This window comes from Protopterus annectens, chromosome 1.part0, assembly GCF_019279795.1.
Source record: "Protopterus annectens isolate FY-2018-M chromosome 1.part0, PAN1.0, whole genome shotgun sequence".
Lineage (NCBI taxonomy): Eukaryota > Metazoa > Chordata > Ceratodontiformes > Protopteridae > Protopterus > Protopterus annectens.
In genome coordinates, this window is record NC_056725.1 from 1,822,631,686 (window position 1) to 1,822,657,543 (window position 25,858).

Consider the following 25,858-nt stretch of genomic DNA (forward strand, 5'->3'; position numbering starts at 1 on the left):
TTTGGTGCTGGGCAACCTGATCTAATGTTAGATCCTCATCTGTGCATTCCAGGCATAGACAGAAAGTAAAACTATATCGGGTATTTGCTTATAGATTAGAGAGAGGGAGGGCCACCTTTGAGTAACCTTCAAGAAGCAATATAATGACAGTTCCTGAAACATAATATTTTAAACGTTCCATATCTGTGATTTTGCTACCAAGGAAGTATACCTTTTCAATTTGTTGCAATTGTTTTTTTTTTTCTTTCTTTCTTTTTCTTTTTTATGAATACTACAGAACATGGCATTATATTCAATAATGGATCAGATTTATGAGGTATAGATTGATATAGTGTTTGTCTGAGTAACAAGACATGCCCTTTGAAATAGATGACCTACAGTGTATGCTTTTCTGACTTTGGTAACTACATAGTGGTCAAAATTTAACTTGCCTACTATTGAATGTAGGTTTTTAAAAATCATATTTTTATAAGTTGACTATTTATTTTTTTAATTATAATTTATGTCTTTTAGGTTTTTGCTGAAGTGGGTGCATGAGTTTAGGAAGACTAGCTGTTTGTCTGCTTTGCTTGAGTTGATAAGGTCTAACAGTCACCAAATAAACTCTTTCAAAGTGGATTGTCAGCATGGCTGAAAACAAGCAAATAAACAATACAAAGTACATACCTACATTGACAAAGTTCATACATGAGTACTAAGGGTGCCAGAACTGTAGGGCGAGAGGCAAGCCCCCCACAGCCTAGGGGGGCTGAACACTTTCAACAGAATTATTGATTTTGCCTTTGGCTTCTGGCTTTGCTGCTTAAAAAAGTGAGCAGAAATACTATTTATTAACATGGCTTCTCACTTTTGCCCACAAACCAACTGCAGATATATGGCACTTCAGCACACCTCTCAACCTCGTAGAACAAGGAATCATGACAAAGCCTAAAATAATGGGGAGACAAAGGCTACAAAAATAGGGACAGATTTTAAATATTGTTCTTATAATCTTAGAAAGCTGCTCGAATGACAGGATGTATGTTAACATGCATTTTTTGAAGGATATGAAACTCAAATGTATGTCTTATTTAGTGACTTTAACCCTCACTGATTTTCCAGAAAAACACAACTTTTATGAGGAGTCGACCAAATATATGAGGCAAAAATCTGGATATTCTGTGAAAATCTGTCAGTTGACAGATATGTTCTTCAGATATAGTTTTCTCTTTCGGGTATATGTTTCCACTCATTGGCTTGTCAGTAAAGCACTTTTCTATTGGGGCAGTACTATGTTAAGGGAGGGGGGGTAGCTAAGCAAGTTGTAGGTTTGAAGAGTTTCCATTTTGTTTTACAAAATGTGGGATGGGGTGCCTTTGCCATTACTGCTGTTGGTGGGCTGCCACATTTATGATAAAAATAATCTGGAATGCCTTTTCCTCTTTACTGAGAAGCTCATAAATACCAACATTTTGAAAACCGTGATCTATGGAGATTTTTCTCATCTGTTATCTAGAAGTAAATTAATTTGTACCTTCAGTTTTTGAATATAGTCAAATGGAGATTTAGAGGCTTTGCAACTGTACAATCCCTGGTTTATATTTTATGTTATTTAAAGAAGGGTGAAGGCAAGCGCAGCCTCACCCAGTGTTCTTTTTCTAAAAGAATATTGTATTTTAGTTTTGCACAAGTTCAAATATTAATATAAATAAAACACTATTGTTCTTATTTGTGTTTCATGATCGCATATTGGATGTCTGTTCTTCAGTTTCTGTTTAAAAGTTGGTATCCCACAATTCCATTGGAGTGGGTGGGCCTACAAAATTATGTATGCAAATTTTGTGTTAATCAGAATACAGATTTGTACCTATTTTTCTTGGGCTTTGTCCAGATTTTTGATGTTTCCAGGTCGAGAGGTATGTTATGGTTTACTATTCACATATGTTGTTACATTACGTTTTTTGGGACAAGTGTATTATTATTGTTATGTATTATAATGGTTGCATATTAACATATCTTGTTGAATTATCTATTTTGCTGGCCTTATGCTGTAATTGTTACTGGCATGCTGTTAACATACTAACTATTCTGTCATGTATTGCTGTGTTTCACATAATATGCATTGATATGCAACTGGGTTATTTCCACTATTCTGGCATGCTGTTATTACTAACTATGTATTGTTCATATAACTAACCTATACTTATTGCTATACCTCTATCACCACAGCATGCCAGGGTAGGCTGGTTCCTGGTAATCCGCCTGCTTAGCCTCAAATAGCTGTGGCACATCTGTAACCCAGGGCAGTGATGCTCCCTCTGCAGCCCTTCTACCACTTGCAGCATCAGGTGGAACCACCTCAGGGGATGGGGCCTGGTCTCCTCCTCAGAGCGGTGGCTGAGGAGCTGCAGTTACCCAACAGGAACTGCCCTATAAATATCGCCTGTGTCAGATTGAAGGCACATTGGCCAACCTGGTGGGGCAGGCTGGCCCTAGCACCCAGCCTCCAACACAGCCACCTTCAGGGCAGTGGATCAGTGTCGACTGCCCATGGGTGGGGTTGTCAGTCATGCTGCTGCCATCTGGAGGCACATGCGACTCCAATTCTACAACACCCTCCCCATCCATGATGTTTACCCCCTCATGTGTCACACAATGCCCCTATCTGCTGTCTTGTCTGCCTACTACTGCATCCTCTCCTGCCCAGCTGTCCTCCCCACATGTACCTATGTCCCATCCCAAAATTCTACTTTCTCTTAAAAAAAAAAAAAAAAATGGGCACCTGTCCCACAAAAAAAAAAAAAAAAATACCGTCCCATACATAGCTCACCATTTTGCATGTGTCCACTGAACACAACTAATTTGGTCCAATTGGCTTGACAACAAATTTATGTTGTCCTCACCCCTCTGTCTGGGGTTTGAGAGTACAAATTCATCTATAAAACCTGTCAAAATGCATAGCAGTTGCTGTACATGAAATGGATAGCTATCTTTCTTTCCTACACCCATCCTGCACATCCCTACTTGCCTTTCACATTGTTTTTCCCCCACTTACCCCCATGTCATCACTTTCCTATCACCCCTTTTCTTTTCTTTATTTTTTTTTAGTGTGGGTTTGTTCAGATTTGTAATGAGCAGCACATCACTTATCTCAGCTTAAATGAACTTAAATTAGCTTTAAAATCTATGTGTGTTTATTACATTGTAACTCACATGTAGAAAATAAACACCTCTGTCAAGTGTTGAACCCGGGCCCCTCTCAACTATAGCACACTGCATTAACCCACCACACTATCTAGGCTTTAGGTTAAATAGGTGTTTCCAACAAAGCATACTGATTGCTACTTACGGACATTATGCATGTAGTTGACATAAAAATAATGTGAAAGCTGGGAGTGTACCCTGGACTCTGGTGCAATAATAAATAGGTTTATAGGTTCATAGGTATGTAATAGGCTATCTGCCCTGGTGCATTTACAAGCCTAGCCAGAATGTGTTGGCTTTCGCCACCCTTTTAGGCTAGATTCCTGAGCCTCTGTCCAGCAGGGCTAATGAAGTGATCCCGGGAGTAAATTTACGATTTTCCATTCACTCGTCAAGATTTCTCTTGAAGAGGGTCAGCGAGGGGCTCTGTCTTACATGGACTGGGATTCTATTCCAGAGTGAGGGAAGCCTTTGAGATATTAATCTATCCCTCCAGCATGTCCTGTTTATTGTTGTGCTAAGGTTAAAGTCCCTGGAGCGTGTAGCTCTAATGGATTTGTTTTCTTAAGATGGAGCATGTCTAACAATTCTGGGTTAGACATGGCCTTGTATGTCAGGCAGAGATCGCCTCTGAGTAGGCGGTAGGCAATGGAGTAGAGCTGTAGTTTCTTAAGTCATGCTGCATAGGGCATCTATTTGAGGCCCACTGTCCTCTTTGTGAGGTATTTCTGAGGTCTCTCCAGTTGTTGCATGTGTCGAGTGAGGTACATCCCAAATGGGGCATTGTACTCAATTATGGGCCTAATCAGTGATGAGTAGAAGGGCACGATGACCTCTCTAGATCTAGATGAGAACCCTTTTGTGATTAGGTGGGCTATATAGAAGTTTTTTCTAACCACTTTGGCAATGTGATTGTCAAAGGTGAGGTTACTATCTACTTGGGTCCCCAGGTCTCTAATTACTTCTTCCCTACTTAGTGGATTCCCTCCTATGTTGTAGTTTGTGGGCACTTTGTTTTTCCCAAAGGGGATGACTATGCATTTTTTGGCATTTAGCTTGAGGCCATGGTTCTGACACCAGGTATCCGTCTCCATAAGGCCCTTCTGGAGGATGTTTGTGTCAGCTGTTGAGTCGATTATGACTCCTAGTTTGCAGTCATCTGCGAACTTGGTAAGCCATAGTCCTCCTATGTTTGCCTGTACTTCAGAGAAGTATATACCGAACAAGAGAGGTCCCAGGACTGAGCCCTGTGGGGCACCACTTGTAACTGGCTTAGAGTCAGACATGGCACCCGCGACTTTGACCATGTGAGTTCTATCCTTGAGCCAGTTTGCGACCCATCTAGTGACATATGGGTTAATATTTAGGCTAGTAAGTTTATTTATGATACCAGAGTGGGGTATTGTGTTGAAGGCCTTTGCTAGGTCTAGATAGGCTGTGTGGACCACCTTTCCCTCGTCGATGGCTTTGGTTACTGTCTCGAAGAAGTCAACCAGGTTTAAGAGACATAATCTGCCCTTAACGAAGCTGAATTGGGTAGGGTCCAGTTTCTGGAGGATCCCAATGTCTTTGTTTATGAGATCCATAATAATGCACTCCATAGCCTTGCAGACCAGGCTGGTAAAGCTTTCCCTGGATCCATTGCAGCACCACCTTTGTGGAGCAGGATCACTGTTGCTGAACGCCATTCTTTGGGTACATAACCTGTGGTTAGGCTGAGTTGGAACAGTGAATTTACATGTGGGTTTAGTTCATTTTGGAGTTCGTGTAATACACAGCCCGGGATGCCATAACGAAGACATACTAATGGATGTAAGTAAGGCCTGTGATAGCAGGTATATGTGCCCTTTTATCAGCAGCTTGTGGAAAGATACCTTCTAAGGCAGCAATGGCAAAGTACATGTACAACTGGGACCCTGGTGCAGAAATACAACCATATAAAGCCATGCACATACTCATGGATGTAGAAATGTTTTTCACAGCCTGTATATGCGCACATATATCCTGCAAATACACATGGTTTTGCAGTGTCTCAGTAGTTCGGTCTTTTAAATGCACATGCTACATGTTACATGCAGTACATTTTGCCACATACAGTCCTGGGTTTGAATCCAGTGTTGTCTTGCACTTCATTTACATTATTGTGAAAACAGCAAGTAATGACTGAGTTATGCAATGTTACTCCCCACAGGTTACTGCTACTTAATTAACTGCTACCCAATTTTACAAGACAAAGGCCTGCAGGCAAAGACACAATGCGCATATCCATATAGCCTAACTATATATCACCTACTACTCTGTTAGTCACACTGTTGCATAACAGACATACGTTAAGCACATGCCCAGATTGCACTGTATAGAATACCCTTGCCCTGGCTCTGCCATAATGATAGGTCTGACACAATTACACATACAGCTTTCTTTCCACCAAAGTGTTCACACTACCCCCTTTGTGTTGTAGGCTGCAGCAGCAGCTGCAGCCTGTAGCATACACAGCTGTATGTAAAGGTAGCTGCTACAGATCTGCCATACCTCCCAACCTTATAGAATAAGGGATCCAGACACAGCCACACTTAATGGGGAGTGGGGCAAAGGCCCAGAGATAGGAACATGTTTAACAGTTTGCTCCTACAAAGATAGTAGGTTGATAGAATAACAGCTATTGCAGTAGTATGCATAGTATGATGGGTATGAAGTGTGACACATGTGTCTCATCCCTTACTGACCTCAGCCCACAATGATTGCCAGTGCACTGCCAGATGACCACAATGGTATCAGACACTGACCACACATTTGAGGCAAAGCTGTGGACATACTTCACAAATCTCTACAGTGGACAGTGTTTGTACCTACCCTCTGCAATGCTCTAGTCTCTACACCTCAATAAAGTCCATCTCAAAAACTAAGTCAAGGGCCTAGGCCTACATGAAGGCCTTATATGTTGCACTGCGGTGGCATGTCATTGTATAATGATAGTGCAATATGGCTGTTTTGGCCGCAGTTAGTAATTCTGAGCTGCAGATTGGTGCAGATGCAATTACCTGCTAATAAGCAGTACCTTAAAAAGGCAATTAACCGGTTATGGGGAACAGGTCTGTATGAGACTTAACACGCAGAGAGTATATTATCAAAAGATTACTGGAAGCAAAGTTCAACAAAGGAGTACTGCACCCCACCAGGTAAATGATACATTTCTCCTTATAACAGGATGTAGACGGGAGGATGGGAGGATGGAGGCATGGGGAATAGGGATTATAGCAGTAAGCCTGTCTTAGATTTATGCTGATGACGTGTCATTGATACTCCGCTATCCTACACCTACACGCATGCCTCTCAACTGTCCTTGATTTCAATCACATCTCAGCTCTGTCCCTGTCAATCCCACCTACAATGGTCAGATGTAGGAAAGCTAGTGGATTACACATAGTACATAGTGGCAATAAGGTAGGGTGTGTTGTACTGGCAACATTAACTGGGCCTGACTTACTGATGTACTGTAATTCACCTCCTCTCATTCTGTCCATGTCTCACATAATTAGTTCTAACATTGTAAATCTGACCCTGAATGCCCCTGATGTACTCTGGCTAAGTCCCTGTTTATGTTGACATTTGTCCCTGTTTGGTTGAGAGCTATGCCTAACATACCTGTTAACCTCCTACAGCAAGAACTCAGGACAAAGCCATAATTAATGGGGACAAAGCCCAAACCCAGCGACAGTGTTTATGTATTGCTCATACAAAGTAAGAATGTGGGTAGATATTACTGTAGCATAACTGTGTTCTGAAGGGTATCACATGTGAAACTCAGATGTCTGTCTTTATTTTTGACATCAGTCATCAATTATTGGCCAACCATCTGTCAGAAATCCACAAGTTTGTGTGAAAATGAGCAAGACTATGGGCAAACATCTTGACAGTCTGCAAACATCTGTATAGATGAGAGGTATGATGCTTACAGGAAACATATACTACAGCAGGTTTGCATTGTTGTCTGTCATTGTGGCACACTGATGTAATAACACACTGCTATTTGTCCGACAGTGGCTGCATGACATATTAGTGGGAGTTTGCTCATAGTGGACTCACCACAGGAGACTACAGTGATGGCTGTAGGAACATACAGAAGAATCTGTCATGGCACACATGGACATACCCCAGTATTGCTACTATGTTGGTGATAACCACACATGTACTATTTTGCCAGGCTGTGGGGTATGACATGTGAGGGAGAAGTGGGTAGTGCAGGCTATTATGGGTGTGCTGGATCTGTACATAGTAGATGTCCATGTATCTGGTCCTGTATTGTGTTCCTCTCTTGTTGTCTTTCAGGAACCATATACCACAGGAGACACACACCATTCTCAACTGCGGAGAATAATATTATACTGGATGGACTGAGACACCACCATCAGATCTTGCTGACAATGGGTAGGCACAATTGGGACCAGTGGGCAGACTTTGTGTGGGCTGTCAATCAGACTGGCCAACTGGAAAGGACCTATGAGCAGGTCTGACATTGGGCCACAGATATGGTACATGTTGCATGACAAAGGGCAGCTGCTGTTGCTAGGCATCGTGTCACCACTGGTGGAGGGCCTGCGATGGAACACACTCTCATCCACAGAGGAATCCCTGGTGAACCTAGGTACAACCAACAGCTCCCAGGCATCCATCACGCCATACATAATGGAGGTGGGTGACACAGTGTCCACAGGAGATGAGCATCCAGGTACGCTTACTGTGTTCAGCAGTGTAACACTGTATCAGTCATTGTGGCAGGCTGTACATATCAGTACATGGGTGTCAGGTCTATCTGCATTGGAGGGTTGGGTTTTATGCTCAGTTGTGCACACATACTCAGAATGTTAGCAATATAGCCATTATCACAGTAGCTACTGTACATGTGGATATATGCAGAAATTACCTTGTAGTGCTGCAACAATTGGTGGTGCTGACAATACCGCTCCCTCACCTTTTCATAAGGTACATCAGGGGTGGCCTAAGCCTGTGGTCCTGTACCTGCTAAGTGTGATACTGTTGTTTTAAGGATCATATATATCCTACAAAAGTTAAGGGCTGCCATTTTGCCCTATGTACAACTGTTTTGCTTAGCCAGAGTAGGATATTTGTATGTTCCATTCTGGAACAGTTAACTACAGTGCATAGACTGGGTAATCAGAGGTGTGTAATTGTACAAACACTAACACATTTGCACTTATAGTTATTAATGACTACACAGCCTGCTATACATGAGGCAAGTACTCCAAGATGCCTGTTCAAACACAACAGGGAGATGGTACATACCTGAAGCAGTGATACTACTACTGGCATATCATTCTTAATATAGGTGTACTGGATTTTATGTTTAGTTCTATCACATACACTGTCATATTGCACACCTTACAGGTGTATTGTACTGGCAACATTAACTGGGCCTGACTTGTCTGTGTATGTTGTGAGTTTGTCTGCTGTGCATGGGAGCAGAGATATGAAGATATGGCACTTGTAATGCAGTTGTAGATCCTCATCTGTACGAGTCTTTGTGGATTACCATATATAATAGTGCAAGTAGTAATGTACTGCTGTTGTTTTGCTTCTTACAGGTGACCAGGGGCTTGGCATCTGTCCTCCTCACAACCTGATGTCAGTGTCTCATCGGATGCTTATGATGATGGTAGCTGTAGTGAGGCACATGCGAGGTTGTCGGTGGCTGAATCTGTCCCAGAGGTTGACATACCTCTTCTGCTGCCATTGTCACCACACATAGTCAGTATGTCCACACATACCCAGTTCCCAGAGGCCACAGATATTGGACAGTCAGAGGGTGGCGACATTGAATAGGGCAGTGTGACAACTATGGCATCAGTGAGTGTAGACACTGGCCATAGCCAGAGAGCTGATGAGGTCCCACACAGACAGACTGACAGGGGTGCTTGTAGGAGGACTGCTGCCATCCACCACCTATTGCAGGTGACACATCACGGGTCACTCACCACATGTTTCAGTCTGTCATGGAGGCACAGGCACATTCTGAATGCAACACCAAATGGATGCTTAGGGTTATGCATGCAGCACAGTCTGACATCCGTGACTGCTTTCACTGCATTGAGGACACCCTGGATCTTTTCATTGCTGTCATGGATAGAGGGTGGGCTGAGACAGTGTCTGTCTTTGACTACACAATGTCTGTGCTGGAACATCTGGTTAGAGTTGGGCATCGGACACATGGACGAAGGTCAGCAACACCATCTGCTGGGAGGCCACGTGGCTGGGCACAGTCATGTTCCCATAGTGGCAATACCTACAGCACTACACAGGGAAGTGTGCTGTCCACACCACAATTTGGCAGGCCATGGGCACATGGTCCTGGGCAGTCCCATGGGGACACAGCCCCATTATTTTGCAGTCACCATCAGATACTAGCACCGCATCCGACCTTGGGTATAGTGGTGCCAGTGCTACTCCTGGCAGAGCCAGTTCACGTGTTCATGGCCGGAGATGGTGAACTGTCCACTCTACCATGTATGATCCACAGCTGTCCAACTTACATACGTGTATAGCTAGTCCAACATACATATGTGTAGAGCTAGCACTGGGCTTGACTGTGTACATGCACACATTCAAACACCACTGTAATATGCAGGTCACCAACAGACACACACAGCACCTTTCCATGGCCCATCTAACCCACACCCCTTCCTGACTTACACACATGCTGTTACCTATTTGGTACAGCCTATGCCTCTGGCACCCCCACCACAAACTGTGCATGTGATGACACCTATGCCACCTCCCTGCCATTTATGCCATTGATGCAGGGAAATGCAAATATGTGTCTGATGCACAGGGTGACTATATTACTTTACATGTACTTGTGTAGTGCAATATTGTTTTGCCATGGTACTTGTGGGCCACTATAGGTATTGTATGCTGGCATGTATCATGACAACACATCAAACTTTGTGCATTTTTGTTGCATGATGTTAGACTGGCAGTAGTGTTACAGAATGACAGGTGTGTCACAGACCTGTGTATGTGTCCATTCCAGGTGTCTGAAAGGTTAAACAATGGACATATTGTGACAATACAGTGGGATAGGATGGCATGACAGCACAGCAGAAATATGATGTTAGCTAGGTAAGGTGGTATACATGCATGACCCCTAAGTTCATATGTATATAACAATGTATCAGGGGCAATGGGGCAGTCAGAGTAATCATGCATTTATACTTTTTGACAAGGTCTGCTACCATTGATATGTGCCACCTGGGTTTTCTGAACATACAAATCTAAAAGGTGGTGGACATCAGTTATAATTATGTGGAGGAGGGCAATTTAGTGGCCAGCAGCTAGTCACATGCCCATAAAATGCATAACCATTGCATGGAGATAGCCCATATGGGCATGTCCATAGTGCTGTAAGGGGATATATATATATATATATATATATATATATATACACACACACACACACACACACACACACACACACACACACACACACACACACACACAGTTGGCTGATGTGAGATTAGAACCCCTACCTGTCTACTATTACACACTACAGCTCATAGGATTTATCACATGTGCCACGGAATTTATCTGATATTAGACTGTCAGCCAGTGCTCTTAAAGTGGATGATATCAGCAAGCCTTGTAGAGAAGGGCAAGTTGGAGGCCAGGCAGCCAGTCACAGGGCCATAAAATGCATACCATTGCACAGAGATAGCCCATATGGGCATGTCTCTAGTGCTGTAAGGGGATATATTTATACACACACACACACACACACACACACACACACACACACACACACACACACACACACACACACACACACACACCTGACTGATGTGAGATTAGAACCCCCTACCTAAGCTCACAGTATTTATAGCATGCACCATGGAATTTATCTGATATTAGATTGTCAGCCAGCACCCTTAAGGTGGATGACATCAGCAGGCCTTGTAAATGAGGCCAATGTAGAGGCCAGCAGCTAGTCATAGGGCCTTAAAATCTATAACCATTACATAGAGACAGGCCAGATGGGAATGTATGTAGTGCTGCAAGGGGATATATTTACATACATACACAAGTTGGATGATGTGAGATTAAAACCCCTACCTATCTATTATTATACACTACAGCTCACAATACTTATCGCATGCGCCACAGATTTTATCTGACATTACACTGTCAGCCATTACTCTTAAGGTGGATGACATCAGCAGGCCTTGTAGAGTAGGACAGTTTAGAGGCCAGCAGCCAGTTACAGAGCCATACAATGCATACCATTGCAGGGAGATAGCCCATATGGACATATCTGTAGTGCTTTAAGGGGATATATTTATAAACACACACACACACACACACACACACACACACACACACACACACACACACACTTGGATGATGTGAGATTCGAACACTACCTATCTACTATTACACACTTCAGCTTACAGTACTTATCGCACATGCCACTTATGTCTGTTGTATATGTGGATGCAGGCACAGTACTTGTGGAGTACACAAAATGGCCTTATGTTAGACAGCATGGGTGGCCTGCAGAGTGATAATGCTTGGCATTGTTATTGTAGTGTCCTAGGAGTGGGATACCTGGTAATATCCCTGCTATGTGTGTGTACAGTTACCAGTATGGCTATATCTGGCTGTTTGCAGTTTAATAGGTGGACATGTGGCCAGGGACAATATGGCCTCTCCAAGGCATGCATTGCAACCATTGTACATTATACCACCTGCTCACCTGTGTCTGTCTACAGGGTGAATTTCTGCAGGCACAGAGGTCTGTGCATGTGTGGATTATGTACTGTTGCTGCCTTGGTGTGGTTCCATCGACAACTGTTGTGATGTGTAAGTGCGGATAACCGTAGCATTCCAGGGTATGCGAGAACATTCTATATAAATGTGTATAGTAGGGATGTCTCCTTAACTGCTGTTGTGTGTGTATGTTATGTAAATATGTTGTGTAGATATATGTGGAGAGTCTATGTATCATTGTACTGATATATATATATATATATATATATATATATATATATATATATATATATATATATATATATATATATCTTATCATATATGCATGTGCCATGTACTGATAGATACACATATCAAGAGTGAGGGGGACAGGGAGAGACAAATTTGTATACATAGCTGTATGTATGTACAGACATATTTCCAAATAGCAGGTCTTTGGGCGGAAGAGGCAACAGACTTGGGCTCAAGTTAGCTAAGCATAGAAGCATGCCCAGTGTGACTGTCAGTACTTACATGGTAACTCCAGGCCAGAGCTACCTGTATTCCAGTCCGGGATTATGTGTGCTGCAGGCCATTTGCTGTTGCACCTGTTACCACAGTACAGCACTTCCCTGATATTGTCCAAAGCATTCTGCGACTGTTTGCTGACCTTAATATGTGGCTCATACCTCTCAACTGTACAGAGCTTCACAGAATGTCCAGATTTTTGCCTCATATTTTTGGTCCATTTTACATAACATTGTGGTTTTCTGGTAAATTAGTGGCAAGGCATTAAAGATTGAAGTTAATAAATAATAACAGACATTTGAGTTTCAGACTCTATACACAACATGAGATTCATGCTAATGCAAGACCCGTTAGTCTATCAACTTTCTACGTTTGTAAGAGCAATATTTAAAACTTGTCCCTATTTGTGGGCCTCTGTCCCACTTTTATTCTTGGCTTTGGTCAGATGTCTTGCTCTAAGGGGTTGAGAGGTATGATGTGACTGGGGTATATGATGTAACACCATACACAGGGTGACAGTCTGCATACCTCTCCTTGTACATGTTTTTTGCAGAATGTCCAGCATTTTGCCCCATATGTCTGCTCTGTTCTTCAAACATTTGTGGTTTTCCAGTAATATACTGTAAACTGCAGTCACTGAATTGTTGTAACTACTGAGACATTTAAGTGATGGCCTTTACATCCTGCAGTTAATCTGACCTGTTGCAACCTACTGTTATACTAGCCACCTTCAAAGTTACTCGGAGCATGTATAATGTCTGCCTGTAGGTTTGGCCCTTTTCCCCCCTTCCACTCTGGCTTTGTCCAGCTTTCTTGCAGTAACAGATTGAGGGGTTATGACGGTCTGTAGGAATACCACCATACAACTACCTCAAATGCAAAAGATGTGGCTACACCATCACCCATGCAAATGTCCCTAGCCTACTGAGCCATACAGGCTGCTAGACAGGGATGTATCATTCATCACACAATCAACAACATACATACATAATTGTCACCCCTGTGTTACATGAGACATAGAACATGTGGCCAGGTTCTATGTCACAGCTCTGGAATTGGGTGGTCTGCTGGGAAGTAAATAGTGTGGGAAGAAATAGCCAGGGAATTGTTATGGCTAGGCTTGTATAGGCCCTAGGGCTGCTAGCCTAGTACCAACCTATGAACCTATGAACCTATGATATATCATTGCAGATATACTGCTACAGCAGTTGTATGGGTACATTGATGAGTTAGGGGTGGGGGACAACCAGCCCACTATGCTCTTCTGGCATACACAGTCGTGACACTGTTCTGTGACCCCACTGTTTGGCATCTCCCTTGAATAATGTAGTGGGGCTTCCAGCCATGTGACCTAGTGAATATTATGGGGCATATAATATTGGACAGAGTACCTCTTGTCCCAAGTGGCTGTTAGATCTCTGCAAGTAGCCCAGTAGCCCACTATATTTCCTTGCATACATGCGGCAGGTCCATACATATGCTACCATATTCTAGTACCCTTTACAACTGGTAATTTGCTGGGTGACTTACCTTGTCAATGCAGCAGTTGACAGACCTGTAGTTCAGGGATGACTCTGTGTGATGCACACAGTCCACAGCGAATACATGGTGAGGTACAGGTTGTGTGGGCTGGCATCATTTTTATTAATATGTACGCGAGTTGGAGTAAGGTGTCAGTCCTTAGGGCCCTAGGTTGTCAGAGCATGTGGTATGCATTGTCTCTTGGCCAAGTCCATGGGAATACTGGGCATGCCTACATCTGTCTACAGGGATAACCTCAGGGGGTTCCTCCTCAGAGTCCCCCTGCGGGTGTGGCTGTGAGGACCTAGGCACTGGTGAGGGGCTGTGTACCCTTCCCTTTGCTAATCCTGCTGTAGCTGTTTCTGCATGATCATATTATGTAGTATGGCACATACTGTGAACATATGTGCACATGTGGCTGGAGAGTACTGCAGGGCTACACCAGATATATCGAGGCAATGGAACCATGACTTCAGCAGCCCAAACACATGCTCTATGATGTTCCTAGTTTGTTTGTGTGCCTCCTTATGGTGTTCATTGGTGGGGGTGTGTGCAATTCTGATGGGTGTCATCAGCCACAGTTCCAATGTATAGCCAGCATGCCCTAGTAAATGGATGTGTGGGATGTCCCCCCTAGCAAACCTCTGGTACAGCTATGATGCATGCCAGATATGGGAGTTGTGATAACTGCCAGGGTTGCCAGCACACACATTCATGATTATTCCCTGGGCATTGCACACAGCCTGACAGTTGGTGGAGTGGTACCCCTTGTGGTTGACATAGATTCTACCCTCCTCACCAGATGGTGCCTTGATGTGTACATGACTGCAATCTATGGCACCCAGTACCTAAGGGTAGTGAACTACATGGTAGAAGTGTTGCATACTGCTGGCTCTCACCTTGGAGTTGAGGGGAAAATAAATGTGCTCACTGGCATCATTGACATGTGGTAGCATGGCATCAGGAAACTGGTGGAGTACCCTGGATGCTGATGCCTGTAAGACCCCCATCATGTCCCCAGGTTGTCTTTGGAATGTACCCATAGCTAGTATCCTAAGAGCTACACATACCTGTGTTTCCACTGGGATGTGTTCTTCTCTGTTGGCTCTGGGTCTGAGTTGAGGTCAGCAGAGCTCAGTGATTTCTTGTAGTATGTCCCTGTCCACCCTAAAGCGCTCTACAATCTCCAGTTCATGTAGACCCTGGAAGGTTACCCTGTGCTTGAACACTCTTCTCATTCTCAGTCTAGGCCTATGGCCAGCAGCAGCAGCATTGACCTCAGCATCTAGCACATACATGTGTAGCAGACCTGCAGTAGCCCCTAGCATTTCTTCAGTTAAAAGTCCCAAGTCTGTACTCCACTGGTGCAGAGTATCAGGGTGAAATCAGATTGTAGGGTTTCTGCAGCCTTTATAGTGCTCTGCTGTAGGTGCAGCCTTTGTGATTGGCTACCTATGATGCATTCCACCTGCCAAGTACATCATTAAGGACTGTTAATGGCCCTAGTTCAAGAGGAACAGGGGTCATCAGTAATTAAGATATCATTGTCTTCCTCAGCCAGTTTGTTTTCTTTTTTCTTTTTATAACCTTCCTCTCTCAGTACTGCAGCACACCATGAAAACACATGCCTCAAAGGTAAACAATGCTGATCAGTCAGTGTACACACCCCCATGAAAGGTAACACTCAGCACATTGGTGCGCCACGCAAACACACTCAGACCCACTGAAACACACACCCTGAAGGCAAACAGAGCTTAGCAGACACTGTACATACCCCCTACTCAATAGAGCAGCACACCCTGCAAACAGGCACCGCTGTGCTCCAATGAGCTTAATAGGATGTGGACACACCCCCTTTTGATGTCAGCTGCCTCTTATGTGGATACCAACATGGTTCTCTGCCTACATGGATGGGATCTGCGGACATGGATACCCATTTGTGCTATTCAGTATCCCCAGCTCATTTGCATAGAGAGCCATACACACAATCTGGGAACTACACAGTTTCAGGCCCTGCCTCATTAGCAACCACAGCAGTCTACCATTGTACATACTTCATGTAGGGTCCTATAATGCATTACTGTCACATGCTACTAATTTTTATTTTTACACTTTTTACATTTTTTTTAGGAGAAGAACTGATACAAGTCCTTAGGTTTCTTCATCCTATGAGTTATCACTGCCCATCTAGCTTATTAAGTACACAGGATTGCTGTACTAGCTTTTGTTGTTTTAACAAGCATGTAAAAATTATGAAAATAAAATAACTTGCTGTGGTTGGGGGTCACTGGATTTGCTGGTGCCTAAAGCTGGCTATGAGAACATCTATGACTGCTGTTGCTTTTTAAATGAAATTGCCACTGTAACAGTACTTTGCTAGCCTGGAAGAGCTGCTGTTGATATTTTTTTAAATCCATGGACAAATTACTGAAGTGGTCATTCTGGGAAATGATTAATTTTGGTGTCATTTGAGTGCTTGTTCATGCATAGACAAACTACTGAAGGTGTCCTATGGGGATATATTTAATTTTGTTGTCTTTTAAATGCTAGTGCATACCTGGGCATACTACTGAAGGGATTGCTGGAGAGGGGGGAATTATTCATTTTGCTGTCATTTGATTGTGCATGTATGGCAAAACTACTGAAGGGATTGTTGCGGGAAATTAATAATTTTGGTGTAATTTGAGTGTGCATACATGGACAAAGTACTGAAGGGATTGTTGGATAAATGATTCATTTAGTTTCATATGAGTGCTTGTGCATACATGAACAAACTATTGAAGGATCTTTTGAGAAAATAAGTTTGATGTCAATGAAGTGCTTGTGCTTACATGGACAAAATACTGAAGGGATTGCTAAGGGAAATAATTCATTTTGATATCAGTGAAGTAGTTGTGCATAGACAGACAAATTACTGAAGGGATTGCTGGGTGGACATATTCATTAAGACATCAGTTAGGTATACATACCTGGTCAAATTACTGAAGGATTCATTGAGGAAGTTATTCATTTTGATGTTAGTGAAGTGCTTGTGTATACATTGTCAAACTACTGAAAGGGTTGTTGGAGAAATGGCTCATACTGATGGTTGTGCATACATGGACGTACAACTGAAGGGATTGCTGGGGAAAATTATTCATTTTGATGTCAGTGAAGTGCTTGTGTATACATGGACAAACTACTGAAGGAGTTGTTGGGGGAATTTTTTATTTTATGTTAGAAAAGTGTTTGTGCATACATGGAAATATCACTGAAGGAAACATAAGAAATTATTTATTTTGGTGTCATTTGAGTGCTTGTGCATACATGGAGATACCACTGAAGAGATCATTAGGAGGAATGGTTCATTTTGATGTCATTTGAATGCTTGTGCATACACTGACAAAGCACCAAAGGGATAGTTGGGAACATTATTAATTTTGGTGTCATTTAAGTGCTTGTGCATACACTGACAAACTACTGAAGGGATCACTGGGGGAAATGTTTGATTTTGGTGTCATTGAGTACTTATGCATACATGGTCAAAATACTGAAGGGATCGTTAGGGAAATGATTCAGTTTGGTGTCATATGAGTGCTTGTGCATACATGGAAAAATACTGAAGGGATCATTAGGGAAAATCATTCATTTTGATGTCAATGAAGTACTTGTGCATACATGGACATACTAGTGAAGAGATTGTTAGGGGACATTATTAATTTTGGTGTCATTTGAGTGCTTGTGCATACATAAACAAACCACTGAAGCGGTCATTGAGGGGAAATTATTCATTTTGATATCAGTGATGTGCTTGTTCACACAGGGAAAAACTACTGAAAATATTGTTCCTGGAAAAAATTTATTTTAGTGTCATTTGAGTGCTTGTGCATCCTTGGACAAAGTCCTGAAAGGACTGTTGGGGGAATGGTTCATTTTGGTGGCATTTTAGTGTTTGTGAATCATTGGACAAAGTACTGAAAGGATTTAGGGGGTTCAGTTTGGTGTCATTTGAGCACGTGTGTGTGTGTGTGTGTGTGTGTGTGTGTGTGTGTGTGTGTGTATATAAATATATATATATATATATATATATATATATATATATATATATATATATATATATACACAAAGTACTGAAGGGATTGTTGGTGAAATGATTCATTTAGGTGCCATTTGAGTGCTTGTGTATTCTTGGAGAAAGTACTGAAGGGACAATTGAAAGAAATTATTAATTTTGGTGTCATTTGAGTGCTTCTCTGTACTTGGACAAAGTAGTGAAAGTATTTTTGGGAAATTATTAATTTTGGTAACATTTGAGTGCTTGTGCATAAGTGGACAAACTACTGAAGAGATCACAGGGAGAAATTATTAATTTTGGTGACATATGAGTGCTTGTGAATGCATGGAGAAACTACTGGAGGGATCATTGGGGGAAATCATTTATTTTAATGTCAATAAAGTGCTTGTGCTTACATGGACAAACTACTGAATGGATCATTAGGAGACATGATTAATTTTAATGTCATCTGAGTGCTTGGCATACGGGGAAAAACTACTAAATGGGTCACTATGGGAAATGGTCCATTTTAGTGTCAGTGAAGTGCTTGTGCATACATGGACAGCCTACTGAAAGGGTTAATGGGAAATGTTTCATTTTGGTGCTTGTGCATACATGGACAGCCTACTGAAGGCATCACTAGGAAAAATGATTAGTTTTGCTGTCAATGAAGTGCTTGCACATACATGGGCAAACAACTGAAAAGACTTTTTCGTTTTGGTGTCAGTGAAGTGATTGTACATACATGGACAAACTACTGAAGGGGTCATTGGGGCAAATGTTTCATTTTTATGTCAGTGAAAGTACTTATGCATATGTAAAACTAATGAAGGGATCATTAGGTGAAATGATTTGTTTTGGTGTCATTTGAGTGCATGATCATGAGGAGAAATTATGCATTTTGCTGTCATTTGAGTGTTTGTGCATCCTTGGATAAAGTACTGAAGGGATCACTGGGATCATGATTCATTTTTGTGTCATTTTTGTGTTTTTGCATCCTTGGACAAAGTACTGATGGGATCATTGGGGAAATTATTCATTTTTGTGTTTTTGCATCCTTGGACAAAGTACTAAAATAATTGTTGGGGGGAGTAATTCATTTTGGTGTCATTTGCTGAAATGATCTTTGTTGGAAATGTTTCATTTTTATGTCAGTAAAGTGCTTGTGCATAATGGACATACTACTGAAGAGATTGTTAAAGAGAATGATTCATTTTAGTGTCATTTTATGCATGTGCATACATGGATGTATGGAAATTGTTAATTTTGATGTTATCTGAGTGCTTGTGCATACATGGATAAAGTAATGAAGGGATTGTTGGGGGAAATGATTATTTTATTGTACTTTCCTATTTGGCAAAGTTATTATTAAGCTAAGACTTTGTGTTTTAATGGACTGGCATGAGACTTAACTGTACTTTTAAATGGGAGTGCAGTTTTTTCCTGACAGTTTAAAAGTTGTTTAAAGTAATTCTGTGGAGAAATTGTGTTTGTTTAACTTTTTTGGGCTAGCAAAATGTTTTGTGTGAAAAAATGACACTTAATTTTTACTGGCTTTTGCTGCTTGTTTTCCTGGGAAAGAGGCACCATTTTCAGCTTGACCATGATACACACTACCAGTCACATGGTTGGTCCTTCTTCCAGCCACAAAAAGAAAAAGTTAAGCAAACAGCCTTTACCACCACAACAGGCTAGAAAGTTACCACAGCTGCAGGTAGGTGACTTTGCTGTGGCCATAGCTTGTTCCTCAGACCACTCATCTTTTACCCTAGATCCCTCTAGTGTAGCACCTACAGCCACTATCGACTGGGGTTAGCCATGTCTTCTGTGGTTGTTAGGGTACCCACAGTGAGCAATGGAAAGACACTCTTGTTTTGTCTTGGAAGAGGAAGCAGGGAAGACTTCCCTGTTTGGTCAGGATGTTGTGACTATCCCCGAGGAAACTGTTGCTGACATCAATAACACTACCATTGCTGACATCAATAACACTGTCTGCTCCATTTTTTCCTGTCAAAAAGAAACAGAAAACTAAACATGTATCTACTCCTCCTCATATTTCTTTAGACAGGAGTAGTTTACTGGGTCTGACTCAGGGTTTAATTCAGGGTATTGATCCTTTTTATAAGGTGGTTTCCTGGTAAAATAAAGAGGGATACCACTTTTCCTGAAGAGATTCAAGATTCTGAATCTGGACAGGAAGATGAAGGGATAGATAAAGAATTTTCTCCTCAGTTTTCTGATTCACACTCAGAGGAGAAGAGAGCTCAGTTTCTGATTCTCCCTATGGGGTTTCTCTTTCTCTGAGACTATTTCCAAAATGTGCAAGTGTTTTTGGTGGAAAAACACTGAGGTTCACACTCCCTCAGAAAATATTATGAGCAGTTACAGATGGAATTTCCAGAACCAGCTCCCATTCCCCAGTTCTGTTAGTTCTGGAGGATGTGTGTCACTGCCTGCAATTTTCCTGATAGTCAGGCTGCTGCCCATAAAAAGGCAGATAAAATGTATAAAGTTCCTCTATCTTTTAAGTTTTTATACACTCTTCCTAAACCTGACCTAACAGGTATAGCTTTAGTTAATCATACTGCTGCTAAACATTTGGTTAATTTGAATCCTAATCTTTCTGACGAGGATGGGAAGATTATTGATAAGTATGAGAAAACGTACATACTTCTACAACTTTGATTTTTGGAATTTTGAATTGTCAGGCTCATATATTAAAGTTTATTATGATTAATGATTACTTGTGAAAGTATAAGGAGTGTTTTGTCTTCAGTTTCTTCTGAGAGAACATCTGCTTTAAACAATTTAGTTTCTTCCATTGTACAAGTCACTACTCATTGTTTACAATATATGTATGATTCTGTTGAGATTTCTATAAGGGCTACGGCCACTGGTACTTTTTTGTAGAGGTTTTCCTGGGTGTAGTCTCAGATCCCCCCAGATGATGTGAAAAATGAGATTTTAAATTCTCTCTTGGGTAGAGATTTAGTTTTTGGTTCCTGTGCTGCACAAGTTATCAAAATGTGTGATGAAAAGAGTAAGGTGATTCAGGCAATCTCTTAAAATGTTTCAGTCTTCCTTTTCCATATTTTCTAAGGGATTCTCTAACCCCTTATTCAGTTTTAGCAAAAAACAAAATAAACATTCTCAACAAAATGTGGGCAAACAAACATTTTAAGAAGAAAGGGAAGGGAATGGGGGTTCCAAAAAGAATTTAGGAGATCCCCCAAACTAAGGGCAGTCCAAGGAGTCAAAATGACCATTTAAGGGACTTTGCCCCTCCCCCCTCCTTTCTGGCAGTCCGTCTCCTTTCCCCTCTAGAAAGTCTGAATCTTCACTTTTCTCTTTGGCAACAGATAGTTTCAGACAAATGGGTTCTGAAGATCATTCAACAAGGTTACAGGTGGTAGTGTCACATGAATTGATAGCAACAGGTCCTCCTTTCCAGTTTGGGAAAGGTTTTTGTTCAAGGATGGTTTTAGTAGAAAGAAAATGCTTGGAGACCAGTCTTGGACCGTTCTTTCTTAAACCTGTTTGTGATATTGCCCAAGTTCAAAATGATGTCACTTCACATCATGTTACCTCTTCTACCTCATTTAAGTTTCCTAGTAACGCTAAATATAAAAGATGCTTATCATCATATCTCTAGTCATCCAGACTTTGTGCATTTCTTAAGGTTTTGCATGTCTGGATCATATTATCAGTTCTCTGCTTTACACTTTGGGCTATCATCTGCTCCAAGAGTGTTCACGAAGTGTCTAGATCCAATTATAGCTCATTAGAGACTTTAGTGTAGCCATAGTTTTCCATATTTAGATGACTTGCATATCTTTGCGGAATCTATTTCAAAGTGTCAGAAATCTCTCACTTGGGTGAGGAAGATCTCTTACACAAGCTGGAATTCCAAGCTAACATTCAGAAGTATTTTTGAATCTTTCACACATGATTATGTTCCTGGGGTGTCATCTAGACATCTCAGTTCAAAGAGCTTTTTTTTCCATAGGAAAAAAATAGATCTGTATCTAGATCTATTTCTAAGGTTTTCCACTCAGAGTTTAGTCACTGCAAGGGAATACCTCAGGATAATCATGGCATCTATGATTCTCATGATACCCCTGGCAAGATTCCACACGAGAAAGATACAATGGCATCTGAAGTCTCTTTGGTCCCAGCACCAACATCCTTTGTGTTTTCAAATCCCAGTGCTGGGGTTTGTCAGAAGAGAAATCACGTGGTGGAGGTCTCCTCTTCTCCCTCCTTGCTGCAGAACAGTCAATCACCACAGACACTTCAGACTTTGCTTAGGGAGCAAGGTGTGTGGGACACCAAGGACAAATGCAAGCACATAAATATAAAATAAATTCTTGCCCTGATCAATGCACTCAACTCTGAATCTGTTTTGGTTCCCTGGACATCTTCAAGTCACTGCAGACAACACCACAGTCATGTGATATATCAACAAGGAAGGAGGAACCAGGTCATACACCCTTTGCACACATGCCATGTTAGCTTGGGATATAGCTTTGCAGCACAATCTTGCTCTACAGGCATTTCTGAAGAAGTTTGCTTATGTTAGCAAACGAAAAGCGCTTCAGTAAATAATTGTATCAGCCTTGCTGACTTCATGCTACTGACTTGCTACAGTACCTATTTTTTACTTGTTTTTGTGGTTTTTAGCTTTTAGCCTTTGTTTGCTCTACAGGCATCTTACATTTTGTCAGAGCAAAACTGTGTGGCAAATAAGTTGAGCTGGACAAAGACAGACCCTCACAAATGGAAACTACATCAAGGGGTCTTCCAAGATTTGATCCATCTGTGGGGAGTTCCTCAATTAGACCTATTTGCCTCCTGTCTGAGCAATCAGCTGGCAAGATTCTTCTCCAGAACTCCATACAAAAAGGCATGGAAGACCGATGCTTTTTCCTTTCCTTGGACAGGAATGTTCCTGTATGCTTTTCCACCCTTCCCACCGATATCCAGGGAACTTCTGAAGATACAGAAGGAAACTCCCTAGATCATTGTGGTAACTCTCTTTTGGCCTAGGCAATAGTGATTCTCCCTTCTTTTGGAAATGGCCAGAGGCAATTACCACAAGCTTCCTCACAGAATGGATCTATTCACACAAGATCAGAGGTGATTGATACAACCTAACCCCAATCAACTTCAACTGACCACCTGGATGATAGGGTCTTATCTCCATTTAGGCAGCTGTTTACTGAGGATGTGCAGCAGGTACTAATGGAGACAAGAAAGCCTGCAGCTAGAAATCATGCATTAGCTGATGGAAAAGGTTTTATAGTTGGTGCCAACAACATAACTAACACCCACTCAGGGTTAGTTGATCTCTGTTTTTACAATATTTGTGTGAGTTACTATCATATTGCCTTTCTTATTCCTCCATCAAAGTTCATTTATCAGACATTTCAGCATGTCTGCCATGGATCCAACTCTTCCAATGCATTCTCATGTCAAAATATTTTGAAAGTGGTTTTGCTTAAGATCCTCCAAGAAACCGGGTGGCCCTCCTTGCTATCTTACTTTGAAACAGTTCATCCTGCTGACTTGAGGTTCTTAACACAGAAAACTGTTTTACTGATTGCTCTGACCTCTGCAAGAAAACTATATGAGTTGCAAGCTCTTATGGTGAGCCAACTCTATCTCATTTTTCACAGAAGCAGGGTTTCTTTTAGAACTAATCCTTCTGTTTTGCCTAAAGTGGTATCTGGTTTACTTTAAGCCAAAGTACAAATCACCTTGTTTTCTTTACTGAACCTAAAAAAATGAGCAAGAAAGGATGTTCCATATATTGGATGTTCACAGAGAACTCAAGTACTATGTTGAAATAACTAAATATTTTAGATATTCCAATCAGTTGTTCATTTCTTGTGAAAGAAGGCCCTGTGTCAAAACAGACTATTTCTTAATGGTTATCTGGCAATTACATTTTGTTATACTCACCACAACAAAACTATTACAGGCAATCTCAAGGCCCACTCTACCAGCCCCTTGGCTTCATCTATAGTTTTTTGGGAAGGATTGAATTCTAGAAGTATTCTAGAAGCAGTAGTCTGGTCCATGCCCTTCAACCTCTGGACATAACCTAAAACAGTGGAGGGACAAAGGCCCCAAAATAGGGACTGATTTTAAAAATTGCTGTTATAAATTTAGAAGGTTGCTTGAATAACAGGTGTTATGTTAGCATGACTTTTCTGAAGGCTGTACTGAAACTGAAATGTGTGTCATTATTTAGTGATTTTAATCCTCAGTGATTTGCTAGAAAAACAGAAAATTTTATGAGGAACAGACCAACAATATGAGACAAAAATCTGAACATGCTGTGAAAATCTAGACAGTTGAGAGGTATGAGTCTTGGTCCTCTATATGTATGTTTACAAGGCATTACAAGCTTGATTCCCCCTCTAAGTCTGGACCTGGCTTTACTAGGACCATTCTCCATGGGCTCCTGGACCCTTCCCCTTGCACCTCCCAAATGTGGTAAGTGAAGGCAATTTACCCATGTAGTTGAGGCTTCTGCAGCAGCAATCAATATGATGAATGAAGTATAGTTGTGTTGGTAAACTTACTATAACACTAGCTGTCCAAATGATCTTTGCTGCAATAGCCACTCCCTCCATCCCCTTGTTTTTTATGCCAGGGCATGAATACATATTTTTGTTGTTCCAAACTTTGTACTTTCAGTGCTCTGCCTCCTCTATGTTGGCATGAAAGCTATGAAGGGCTTTTCACCCAAACCTGTCATTTTAGTCAGCCCAACTCAAGCTGAGTGATGGTTTGGGTACATAAAATGTGTCCCAAAGTTTTGGAAGTTGGCCTGCTGTTATATCCTTGGCAGAATATAGGTAATGCTACTGCAGCAGTGATCATTCAAATATTTATTGTTATGGTAAGTTTACTTACACAACTGTACTTTATTACTATTGGGAGCAGAACAGGGTTATTGTAAAACATTGAGGAGAGATCCAGTATTTAACCAATACAGCATTACAATAAGATGAAGAACAATTGTGAGAAAGCTGTTTCATCAGGAAATATCTATAAATACTGCCATGGGGATGGAGGGAAGGACGTTTTACTGTAACACTTACCTCCGCTCCAACATCTAGTGTTATTTAAGTGCCTTATACACAGTTGTAGTGTCCTTCTCAGGGAGGGTCACTGTAGCAGTAAATTGTTAATTTTGGTAGAGTTCCTAAAACTACCGTATTTCCTTGATAAGTGAAAGCTATGAATAGTCAGTAGCAAACATCTTTGTAATACTTCTGAATATCGAGTGTGTGTGCCTTGAATAGTTAAAGGAGTTTCAGGACCTTGGTGATTAATGGCAAAACAGTAAAAGAACAAATACCAGCAGTCCATGGCATGTTTGGGTGATCAGAAAAAAGCTGAGAGGTGAACTTTATAATTCAATAATATATTCTTCTGGTAATAAAGGCCCTAAATGAATGTAATGATTGTTGAAATGCAAACATAATAGGAGCAGAACTACAGTGATTATTTAGGGTCAAGCAAAGGCCTTATAAATAATGCACAGTCCAAAAATATGGAAGTTGACAGTAGACTTATTTGTTTAAGGAACCTACATGTGTACCTATTAAGGACCAACTCATGTATGTAGCTTAAGCCATCAAGAATACACTAAAGGATCTAGTGTCAGGGGGCATGTCTAGTCCTCTATAAATTAAAGGTAACTAAGCACATTTTTATGCATGGGATGGGAGGTTGACATAATGGTTAAGGTATTTACCTTACTGACACACAGTAGAGGGTTTGATTCTCACATGTGGTAATTGGCTAGGCTTAAAAAAACAGCCC